Here is a 10,992-nt window from a genome sequence, read left to right as displayed (position 1 = left end):
GAGGCCTGCTTAGAGCATTATATTGACCGTCTGGTCCGCACAAAAAGTTACAGAACACTGCTTAAGAAAAAGACTATTTGTAAGAAATCTAAAAGGATTAAGTTAGAAAATGGTGAGGGGCCAAACATGCGATATAAAACTTGGTAGCTGTAAATTTAAAAAAAAACAAAAAACTATTGAACAGGGCTTTGTGACTATCTGTATTTCTGTTAAAAGGTTTCTGGCCCTTAAGGGAACTTAAAGTTTTTTTTCTTTCTTTCTTTTTTTAATGGAGCATCTTGGTTTGTTTTCAAGGAGCTGTATGTCTTTTAAATAAAAAAAAAATTGTTGGTGAGAACCTAGCTCTTGTGTCTTGTGTAAGAGAGACCCATTGACAGCAAAAGAAAAAGAAAAAAAGCTGAAATGTATGTTGTGGGAGGGGAAAAAATATCCTAAAAATGTGTTTACAATAAAACAAACAGGGATGGTTCAGACATGTGGTTGTGTACAATAGAGCTGACTTAAACAGAATGGGTTTAACCACCCCCCTCACCGAATAGCCAGGGTGACTGCGATTACTCACCCTTGTTGCCATAGGGTTAATTTTGATGGGGGTACACCCATAGTAAGGGAGGTGGGTGGGTGAGGATGGTGAGTTCTTATTAATATGAAATGAAATAAAACCTCACGAGTTTGCAGATACTATTGGACAGTTTAAATATAACCCCTGACTTGGCAGAACTCTATTGGACAGTTTAAATATGGCTCCAGGAGTTGGTGGAATGCTATAGGCCAGTTTAAATTAAATATGGCGCCAGGAGTTAGTTGAAGACCATGGGGCACTTTTTCTAGAAAGCATCCCCACCCCACCAAACTTTAAGCATGAAAGACACATGATTAAAAAAAAAAAAAAAAACAAGCCCCAAGACATTCATTGATATCTGCAAAGGGTCCCTCACTTGAAACGGTTACTGTAGGAAGGCCCTACAGGGGGAAAAAAATGTATTTGAACTTAAAAAAAAAAGAAAAGCAGCCCAATTGTGCAGAAAACTTATTCCCCCCGACCCTCCCCAGATCACAAAAGGGAATGCTCAGGAGGGGTGATCCAATCATGCATCCGATGAAGTGAGCTGTAGCTCACGAAAGCTCATGCTCAGATAAATTGGTTAGTCTCTAAGGTGCCACAAGTACTCCTTTTCTTTTTGCAAAGACAGACTAACACGGCTGTTACTCTGAAACCAATCTACCTGCTAACTGTTTTGAAACAAAAGAGTTAGGATGGTATAAAAAACCTCAGGTAGCTAGGAGACTGTCTCTTTCAACAGAAACTCTCTTGAATTGCTGCTGGACTGCAAGAGAAGGTATGTTCCCTGTTTTTTAACTCTGAAAAAAATATATATATATATATATATAATATCATGCCATGCTTTGGCCATGCTGTCTTAGTAGATAATGGTGCCTATCTTTATTGCAGTGTGATCTGTTTAGCATGGAGCCAGTAACTTTAAGTTGCAGTTCATCACCGGGCCAAGGTAAAAACCATTTTTAACTGTAGTTGTGCTTAATAACTTCAGGTATTACATAGGTTGAATAGGGATTTGGGGGCTAATACTAACTCACATTTTGGCTTGTTTTTTTTTTTTAACCCAAAGACCCCAAGCACACATGGCTGGGGCGGGGCGGGGGACAGAATGCAAACTGATGGTAAGGATGTGTTTACAAAGCTGCTGGGGTTTTGTGTGTAGGTGTGAGAGAGGGGTCTGTGCAAGACATAGGTGCAGGGTTTTAGAAGTACTTAGTGGCAAACTGATGGTTTGTTTCCAACTAACAGGGCTTGCAGGTATCGTTGCCGCCTCTGCTTGAGCGCAACATGCTCAGACAGCGTGGGGGTGCAGCTGAGGTGTCCTAGCCATAGACTGTATTGTCGGTCCAAAGAGTATTTAGACAGACATGTCGACTGTGCATCAAAAAACCAAGTTGAATGCCTGTCTAACACTGTGCGATAAGTGTCAGTCGTATGAGGAGAAGTGGCACAGGTGCAAAGGGAGGTGGTGTAAGCAGTGTCAGGGTTTGATCGTTGGAGATATAGACAGTCACCTCTGTTTTATGGACAGCCTTAGAGAGCCCGAATCCTCAGAAAAGTATATTTTTTTTATGATTTTGAATGCACACAGGAGACTGGGTTGCACACTCCCAATTACATTTTTGCGATGTCCCTAAAGCCAGAAAAATCCTGGGAATTTAAGGGTGACGAATGTCTTTCTATGTTTGTTAAGACCTTTATTGGCAAAGAGTTCCGGGACTACACGTTCCTAGCGCACAATTCCAAAGGTTATGATGCATACTTTGGCGTTAGACAGTTACTGAAGGAAAAGATGTGCATAGAACTGATCACTCAGGGTAGTAAATTAATGTGCGTGGAAGTTAAGGCCCTGGGCATTTGTTTTATAGACTCTTTAAACTTCTTGCCCATGAAGCTTAGCAAGCTCCCGCAGGCAATGGGGTTTGAAGTTTGCAAAGGGTATTTTCCACATTTTTTTAACACTTTCGAAAATCAAAATTATGTGGGGCCTATGCCTGGTGTGGAGCACTATGGTGTAGAAAGCATGATGCCCAGGGAAAAAACAGAGTTTCTCGACTGGTATCAAGACCACAGCTCTGAGACTTTTAACCTGCAGGAAGAGCTTGCCTATTACTGTCAGCAGGATGTAAATATTTTGAGACAGGCTTGTATCCTATACAGAAAAGAAATTATGAAAATGACGGAGAAGGGCGATATAGTAGAGAGAGAACCTGGTAAATTCACCGAGATAAAACTGTGTATAGATCCATTCTGGTACATAACGCTGGCATCTGTCTGCATGGCTATGTACAGGTTTATGTTTCTGGAGCCTAACACGGTAGCTCTTCTCCCTCCAGACAACTATCACAGACAGAAAAAGAGATATTCAACCCCATCTATTCAGTGGCTGTTGTATACCTCTCAAAAAGAAAATATACAAATACGGCACGCTTTACAGGGTGGGGAACTACAGGTAGGCCCCTACTTTTTAGACGGTTATGCCAGTGTTGATGGGGTACACACAGGCTTTGAGTTTAATGGGTGTTTTTTTCACAGTTGTGTCACCTGTCATTGTGAAAAAGCACAAAACCCTATGATGGGTACAACTTTAGGATTTCTTTATTACAAGACACAGCTCAAGACCGACTATCTAAAACGACTTGGTTTTGTAGTGAGGACTCTTTGGGAGCACGAGTGGGTGGTGATGAAAGAAACAGACAGTGAGCTTGCAAGCTTTTTAAACCGAGCCCAGTTACCCCAGCCTCTCATGCCTAGGGATGCTCTTTTTGGGGGGCGGACAAACGCTATCCGTCTATATTATAAACCTAACCCTGGCGAAGAAATCCACTATTATGATTTTACCAGCCTGTACCCTTTTGTAAGCAAAACCAAACACTATCCTGTTGGACACCCCAAAATAGTTTATGACAAATTTAGACCCCTTGCAAATTATTTTGGAATTGAAAAAGGTAATAAGTGTACCCCCCACGAGGCCTCTTTTACCCATTGTTACCTGTCAGAGTGGCTGGCAAGCTTATGTTCCCACTATGCCAAACCTGTGCGGAAACCGAGCAGCGGGAGACGTGCACCCATACTGACGAAGAGAGGGCCATCCTGGGGACTTGGTGCACGGTGGAATTGAACGCAGCCACAGCGAAGGGGTACGTGGTGGCTAAAATCTATGAAAGCTGGCATTTTAATGAAAAATCTGATTAACTCTTTTCAGAGTACATAAAATTATACCTCCGCCAGAAACAAGAGGCTTCAGGGTATCCCAGCTGGTGCACAGATGAAGAAAAACAAAATAAGTATGTTAACGATTTCTACCAGAAAGAAGATGTGCGTTTGCGCCAACACGAGATCAGGCTAAACCCCGCTGAACGCCAAATTGCTAAACTGTTTTTAAATTCTCTGTGGGGTAAATTCGGCCAAAGAACCAACCTACCCAATACCAGCACCGTGAGAGACCCTGACCGACTCTTTCAGTACCTGTTTTCCCCCAACTACGAGGTTTCATCCTGTGAGTTTATCGACAATGAAACAGCGTGCGTATCTTGGAAGCATGCAAAAGACCATTATTCAGTCTCATAGCCTGTTTCTCCACCGCTTATGCCCGCTTAGAACTATACAGCCTCCTAGACGGGTTGCAAGAGCGGTGCCTGTACCACGACCCTGACTCGGTGATATTTGTGCAAAGGGAGAGGGCCTGGAATCCCCCTCTGGGGGATTATTTAGGGGACCTCACGAGCGAGATCCCGCCAGATCAACACATCACCGAGTTTGTGTCGGCAGGCCCAAAAACATACGGGTATAAGCTGTTGGGAGGAAAGGCTTGTGTGAAGGTCAAAGGTATTACCCTGAACATAGAAAACTGTGAAAAGATCAACTTTGACAGTGTGAAAGATCTAGTCCTGGACTCTTGCACGGGCCTGCAAGAAAACCCCTCCAAAAAGATAGAGGTGCAGCAGCTCTCTCGTGTAAGAAACAAAAATCAGTGGCAAATAGAGACAAAAACCCTTAAAAACCACAGAAAGTCGTTTACAACAAGAGGGTCCTAGGAGAAGGGGTTTAAAACCCTGCCCTACGGCTTTTGAAAAATGGATACGAGGTGGAAACACCCCTTTTCTGCAATTCTCGCGGGGCCTAGCAACTGCGGGAAAAGTTACTTTATAAAAAATGTGTTGGATAACGCTAAACAAACATTGTCTGTTACACCTGAGAATATTGTGTGGTGTTACAGTTGTTGGGAACCTCTGTATACAGACCTGCTCTGTAAATATCCCTTTCTCAATGTTGTGGAGGGGCTGCCTGATGCTTTTGACGATGACCGTTTGTTTCCTACCCATAAAGTAAACATGATTATCCTAGATGATCTGATGAACTTTGCTTGTGAAAGCGATGAAATTGAGAAAGCCTTTACCAAGTACGTGCATCACAGGAACCTGAGCATTATGTATATAGTTCAGAACGCATTTTGCCAGGGAAAAAAGAGTCGCACTATTAACCTAAACACAAAGTACACGGTTCTGTTCAAAAACCCCAGGGATAGATCACAAATTGCTACACTCGCTCGGCAAATGTACCCCGGCAAAGCTCAATTCTTTCTAGAAGCTTTTGAGGATGCTACCAAAAGGCCTTATGGCTACCTGGTGGTGAATTTAAATGCTTCCACACCAGAAGCTTATAGACTAAGAACTGGTCTTTTCCCTCCAGACTGGCCGGCAGTTTATACTTTAAAAAGAACAACAGCAGGGTATAAAAAGAGATGAATTATTGGCAGGCCCCTTTTTAACAGCCTGGGGTGCTGACTGAAAACATGTCTAGCTGTGTGAAGAGAAACCTGGGCCTTTTAAATAATTACTTAGCAAATTGTCCCCGCAGCAAAGGAGGGCTATACTGTGCTCGGCCTCTGACGATCTAGTAACAGCCATCTCAGAAATAGCGCTCAATACCTTAAAAGGAACCGTACCTTTCACACAGAATCAAGTGTGTGTGTGCTGAAAAAGAAACACGCTTATAAAACCTTGTGTAATAAAAGGGTTTCACTTAAAAGAAAGAAGCATCTGGTGAAGCAGTCTTGGGGGGTTTATCGGACCCCTGTTAAGTTTTGCTATCCCTCTGATAACGGGGCTTTTAACTAATCAATAATGGAGTATGCAGAAAAAATGTACCTGGTGCCCAGCTGCCAGTTGGAGCAATTACGGGCTCCCCCTCCAGCAGAGGAAAATATCAGAACGACCGCAACACGCTTACTGGATGCTGAAATGAAGTCTGTTCTTCAAAGAACTGACTTAGGTGAATATGAAAAGGCTAAACTTTACAGCACCATGCTTCAAAGGTACCTAACGTACGTGAAGCAGAGCGATGTGGATAAAGGAAAAATAAATCTGTTTCTACCAGAACAAGAACAGAGTATGATTGCCAAACCCTCAGAAACACCAAAGACCTCAGACTCTGTTGCTCAGGAGGTGTTGGATAACGTGAATAAGCGTTATAAGAAAAATGCATTCGTATTGCTAAATAAGCTGGGCCACGATAAAAATATCTCTTCATGGAACGATGAAGGGTCTTTTGTGTACAAAGGCTCTGTGGTTAATGGTTCTAACATGCTCGACTTACTCAGGGTCATCACCCAGACGTGTTTTGTTCCTAGCAGACATTTACCTAAAGAATGGGATGTGTTTATGAATGCCATGGCAGAACTGAACATACCATCTTCCATCATGGGCAATGCAGCCAACAGAGATCTTTTGGAACGCCTCAAGGCCTCGACCGCCGACACCCGGGTGGATCAAGAAACCGTGACCCCTTTTTTGCCATCTAAAAAACGAAAATTGTCTAAAAGAGCCGAATGGCTCAGTGTGTGATCTTTTTCACATTCTAAATTTTTTTTTAAACTGGTAATATTTTGCTTTAAATAAAACATTTCTGAATTGGTCATTGTGTTTTGTTTGTTTTTTTAAAAACCCCGCCAAACATCAATTGTCTTTAAACCCCACACCTGGGGTGCTTTATTGGGTAACATGACTATAAAAATTGTTGCAAGATACACATGTCTGGGCTTGTTGAAACATGTTTTGAGCAAAGCTAGGCACGTCCAAGTATTTAAATTTATTTTTTACAAAATTTATCACCATCCGGTCCTTTTGCACTAAGTCATAAGAATACAATTTTAAAATCCGGTCAAAAGATAAACCCTTGCTACGATGGTGTAAGAAAAACATGCAGTGATAGCCGCAGGCGACAGAGCTGGGGTCTTGTAATTGTCTGTTGTGAAACACAATGTCTGTGGCATTTTTGTTTAAAAATTTCATAATGCTTTTAGGAAAGAACACACTGTTTGGGGGTGCCCATATGAGTCAAAAAACTCTCCAAGGTTACGCTCCACCAGATACAAGGCAAGCCAGTGTTCACCGGGTTGGTTGTGTGGATGTGTGTTGACCAATAAACCTTGGGGTCTCTGAGACAGCTTGCCGCCAGGGAGCCAATCGCAGGGAAACACATCTAAGAAATGCTTTGTCGTGTAAGGGTCCATTGATAAGACATGTGAGAGCTGCACGGTATCCATGTTCACATGTAGTCAAACAGAACATTTCTCCTCTGATTTATCTCTATGACGTTGTCAAAAACCCCAGACACGATCATATTGATGGTAACGGTTAAAGCCTTCCCAAAACGTATTTCTGCTCTCAGGTTCCCAGTTTTAATCAGGGAATAGTGATCGGCGCATTCCTGGTCGGGGGACAGGTCAAAGGCAAACATGGTGTAACCCTGTGCAAACTCCTCACGGTCGATTAACAGAGAACGATCTTTCATGTGTTTACCAGCCGTCTGTACCAGATTCATGTATTCTCTCACACAGCGTCCTGCCTCGAAGTCTGGTTGCAGAGGCTTGGTTGGTATCTGTTCACCATCCACATACAAGGCCACAAAATCAATATCGTAATGCTTAAAATGAAAGGGATTTTTAGTGTAACTTCCACTAAAGGCATCATTATCCACAAACCCCAGGACAAGCATTTTGGGTAACTGTCCCATAAACAGGTTCTCCTGGTTACTGACCCTGCTGTCTTCAGGGATGCTAAACACTTTCATTCCCACACGGTCCACGGGGTATTTGGCATTAGCGGTAAGCAGGGCCTCGGCGTGCCCCAGACGAACGCTCGGGGCCACCCGTACTTTCTTCACAAAAAGGGATGCTGATAGAATGCGCAGTTTAAAGCCTTCGGTTCCACTGCCTATTAAACAGAAAGCATCTTTACTGCGCCTCAGTTTAATTTTCACATCCACTCTGTTCAACCATAGTTTTTCTTGAAAAAACAGGTCACTGTGTAGATGACCCAGAAGCTCTACTGTTCTGCGTTGGGCAGTCAGCTTTGCACGCCTCACAATCCCTAGATTCTCACCATCCAACCCCGTTTCCTCCTATTGTCCGGCAATGTCTTTGTAAAAGAGGCCAGCGGAAAATTGTGTGGCGAGGGTGTCGTCGCTGTAATTGAGCACCGATTCTATAAAGGCCCTGAAAGGGTAACAGTTGTTGCTTTGGCTTACAAGGCGGTCTCCCAGCATGACATCCATCTAACTAAAAATAGAGGCCACAGGGTAATTCACCAGGCCCACCTCGGCGTCCGTGGCGAGTTCAGTTCCGTCTCCTTTTACAATCTTGCAACACAGGTACAACAGTGTGTTGTTTAAATCCGTATAATCTACGCCATTCCCTGCTATAAAAAAGTCAATGGGGGCAGACTCCGTAACGGCCGACAGAGGTGGCACCTCGATGTAGATGCTTTTCTCAATGCTGGTCTGCGTAGGGGCTATTTGGAACAAGTCTAATTCGGATTTGGTGCATTCTTCAGACCCGCAGTGAAAAAAGCCATGTTGATTAAAATATATCTCTTTTATCAGGCGGCGAGTGTTTCCTCTTTCGCCTCGGCTTCCTCTTGGACTTTCACTTATGACTGACCCTGCGAGTCAAAGCCCTTCTTTTAAAGGGTTTTGGGGGAGCTGTGCGTCGTGGGTATGACGCATTTCTCTTTCTCTTCTTCCTCCTTTTAAAGTACATCAGCCCCGATCCTTCCTGTGAAGCTGTATTCCCCACCTTCTCCAGAACAGCGTGGGAGACATGACCTACCACGTCTTTAGCTTTTTGAGTGGCAGTTTTTACGTGGGGTTTAATAATCTCTAGCCCCCTCCTCAAAAGCGGTACGGCTTTTCGAAAGAGGCTACGGAATATTCCACCCATGCCCCCCCATACATCACGGGGGCCCCATGATATCCAGGAAGGGCATATCCCGCCTGGGCTTTGTAACAGTTCCTGTAGATGTTGGGGTCGCCGTAATTTTTTAGGATCACCATAATAGTGTTTTGCTTTTCAGAAAACTCGCTCTCTCCGGGGATGCAGGTGTAGCTTGATGATCACCTTGCCAAAGTGAAATGAGACACTTCTGTTCTGATCTGTCTTTATTTCAATGGTAATGGTGTCAATATGGTGTTTACTGATAGGGACGTAATGAGGTTTATCGTAGGTGATAGTGACAAACTCATTGTTCCTTCCTGGGACGGGGACACAACGTAACAGGGGAACAGAAAAGTCCCCCACAAACTGATGTTCTATGATATCCGTGTACAGATACAAGGAATTAAAACCCCCAGTAATATCTGCCGAGAAAGTCAATTTTTGGACGCTGCGTTTGGGGCCCAAGCCCAGAATGTTAGCTAGTTCCCTGCTGGTAGAAAACATATAAGTAAAATTGGCGGGTTTAAGTCTCATTTTTCTACCCATAGGGTCGTAGTTCATGACCATCTCAGGCGGACCGGGGGGACGAGCCATGGTACTGTTCACATCCAGTAATTCGGGTGTGGACGCCTAATATCCTCGTCATAGGATGAAACTCCACGCCATATCTCCAAAGGTGATTTCAAAAGGGGTGTCTTCATTGATAGTGTTCCAGCTGCAGGGGTATTGTATTTCCACTAACCCCACCCCCCAGGCACCCGGGAGATCCAAGGGCTTAAGTAGCCGTATTGTAAAGTTCGAGCTGGTGTTTTGGGGAAAAACTGCAGAGCTGGCATTGCTGGGCAAAGTAATGAAAAACCCACCGTCGCTCATTTTCTCTGTCTTTGTGGGAGGAATAACTTTTGTTTGTTTTTGTTGTTTGTTTGTTGTTTGTGTCTAAATGTCACAGAGTTGAGAAGCTTTCTCCCAGCTGTTAAACTTATCAGGCCACCCCAACTATTTCACCAGTAGTTGCTTTTTTCTCCCTTTTTCTTTCTCCGCTAGAACTTTTTCAATCCTGTAAATCCTGTCTTGTTTGGGGTTTACTTTTGTAATTCTTCAGGGTAAAAAGATCCAGTAACTGTCTCACCCTCGTAGTCTTTTAATTGGTATACAGGTCTCTGACCCCTGGTTAAGGCTTCATCCACTATGAATATCTCATCGGTAAATGTCTGTTCATAACCTTTTTCAAAAGCTCCTTTGGTTTTAGATAGTCTCACGTGGTTGCCTTTTCTAAAAGGGGCAACAACCGGTTTTATTTTAAAACCATCTCCATAAACCGTTTTCCATACCTTCAGAGAATTTGAAGGGTTAACATCAGCGGGTCTGGTATGTATAGTTTTGTGAAAGCTCTGGTTGTAACTCTTTGTAAAGTCAGGTAACACATCGATGTAGCAAAAGGCGTCATGGGCTGTAAAATATCTCCACATCCTCATTTTTAAAGTTCTGTTAAATCGCTCCACAAGCCCTGCTTTGACTTATTATTAGTAATAAAATGGTGAACGCCATGCCGCTTTAATAATCTGCTTAAGGGTTTGTTTAAAAATTCTTTCCCCCGATCGGTTTGTAATTTTTGAGGCACACGCCCTTCGCTAAAAATAGCTTTAAAGGCCTTGGCTACCTCACCACTCGTCTTGTCTCTTGGGCCTAAGGCCCAGGCATATTTGGATAGAATGTCTACCACTGTTAAGATGTACTTAAAATTGCTGTTGTGTTTGGAGAACTGGTGCATATCCACCAAATCTGCCTGCCATTGCGCATCCACATCTGAAACAATGGTCTTGTTTCTTTTAAAATGTATTCGAGCCAGTTTGTGTAAAGTGTAAGCATCCTGGTCTGAAAGCCAAGCTGTTACCTGTCTTCTATTTAAAGTTTCACTCTGCTTTTTGGCCACTCGAAAAAGAGGGTTCACCCCGCCGAAGCTCCCAACTTCCCCAGGGGGGTAATATATTTTCTTTAACAGAGACGTCTCTGGAGACGTGACTGTTACTGGTATCGTCTTTTACTAACACAAGTGTGGGTGGGGGACAACATTCAGATTAACACATTTAAATAAGTTTTATTAATCGCCTGGTTTAACACAACCTGTTACAACCGCCTGTAAAAATGGACGCCATGACTCCTAACATGAGGGTGTCTGTGCTGGTTCATTCTTCCATTTTGTCCTTTTCCTCTT

Source organism: Eretmochelys imbricata, chromosome 11 (assembly GCF_965152235.1).
Source record: "Eretmochelys imbricata isolate rEreImb1 chromosome 11, rEreImb1.hap1, whole genome shotgun sequence".
Classification (NCBI taxonomy): domain Eukaryota; kingdom Metazoa; phylum Chordata; order Testudines; family Cheloniidae; genus Eretmochelys; species Eretmochelys imbricata.
This window is presented reverse-complemented; position numbering follows the sequence as displayed.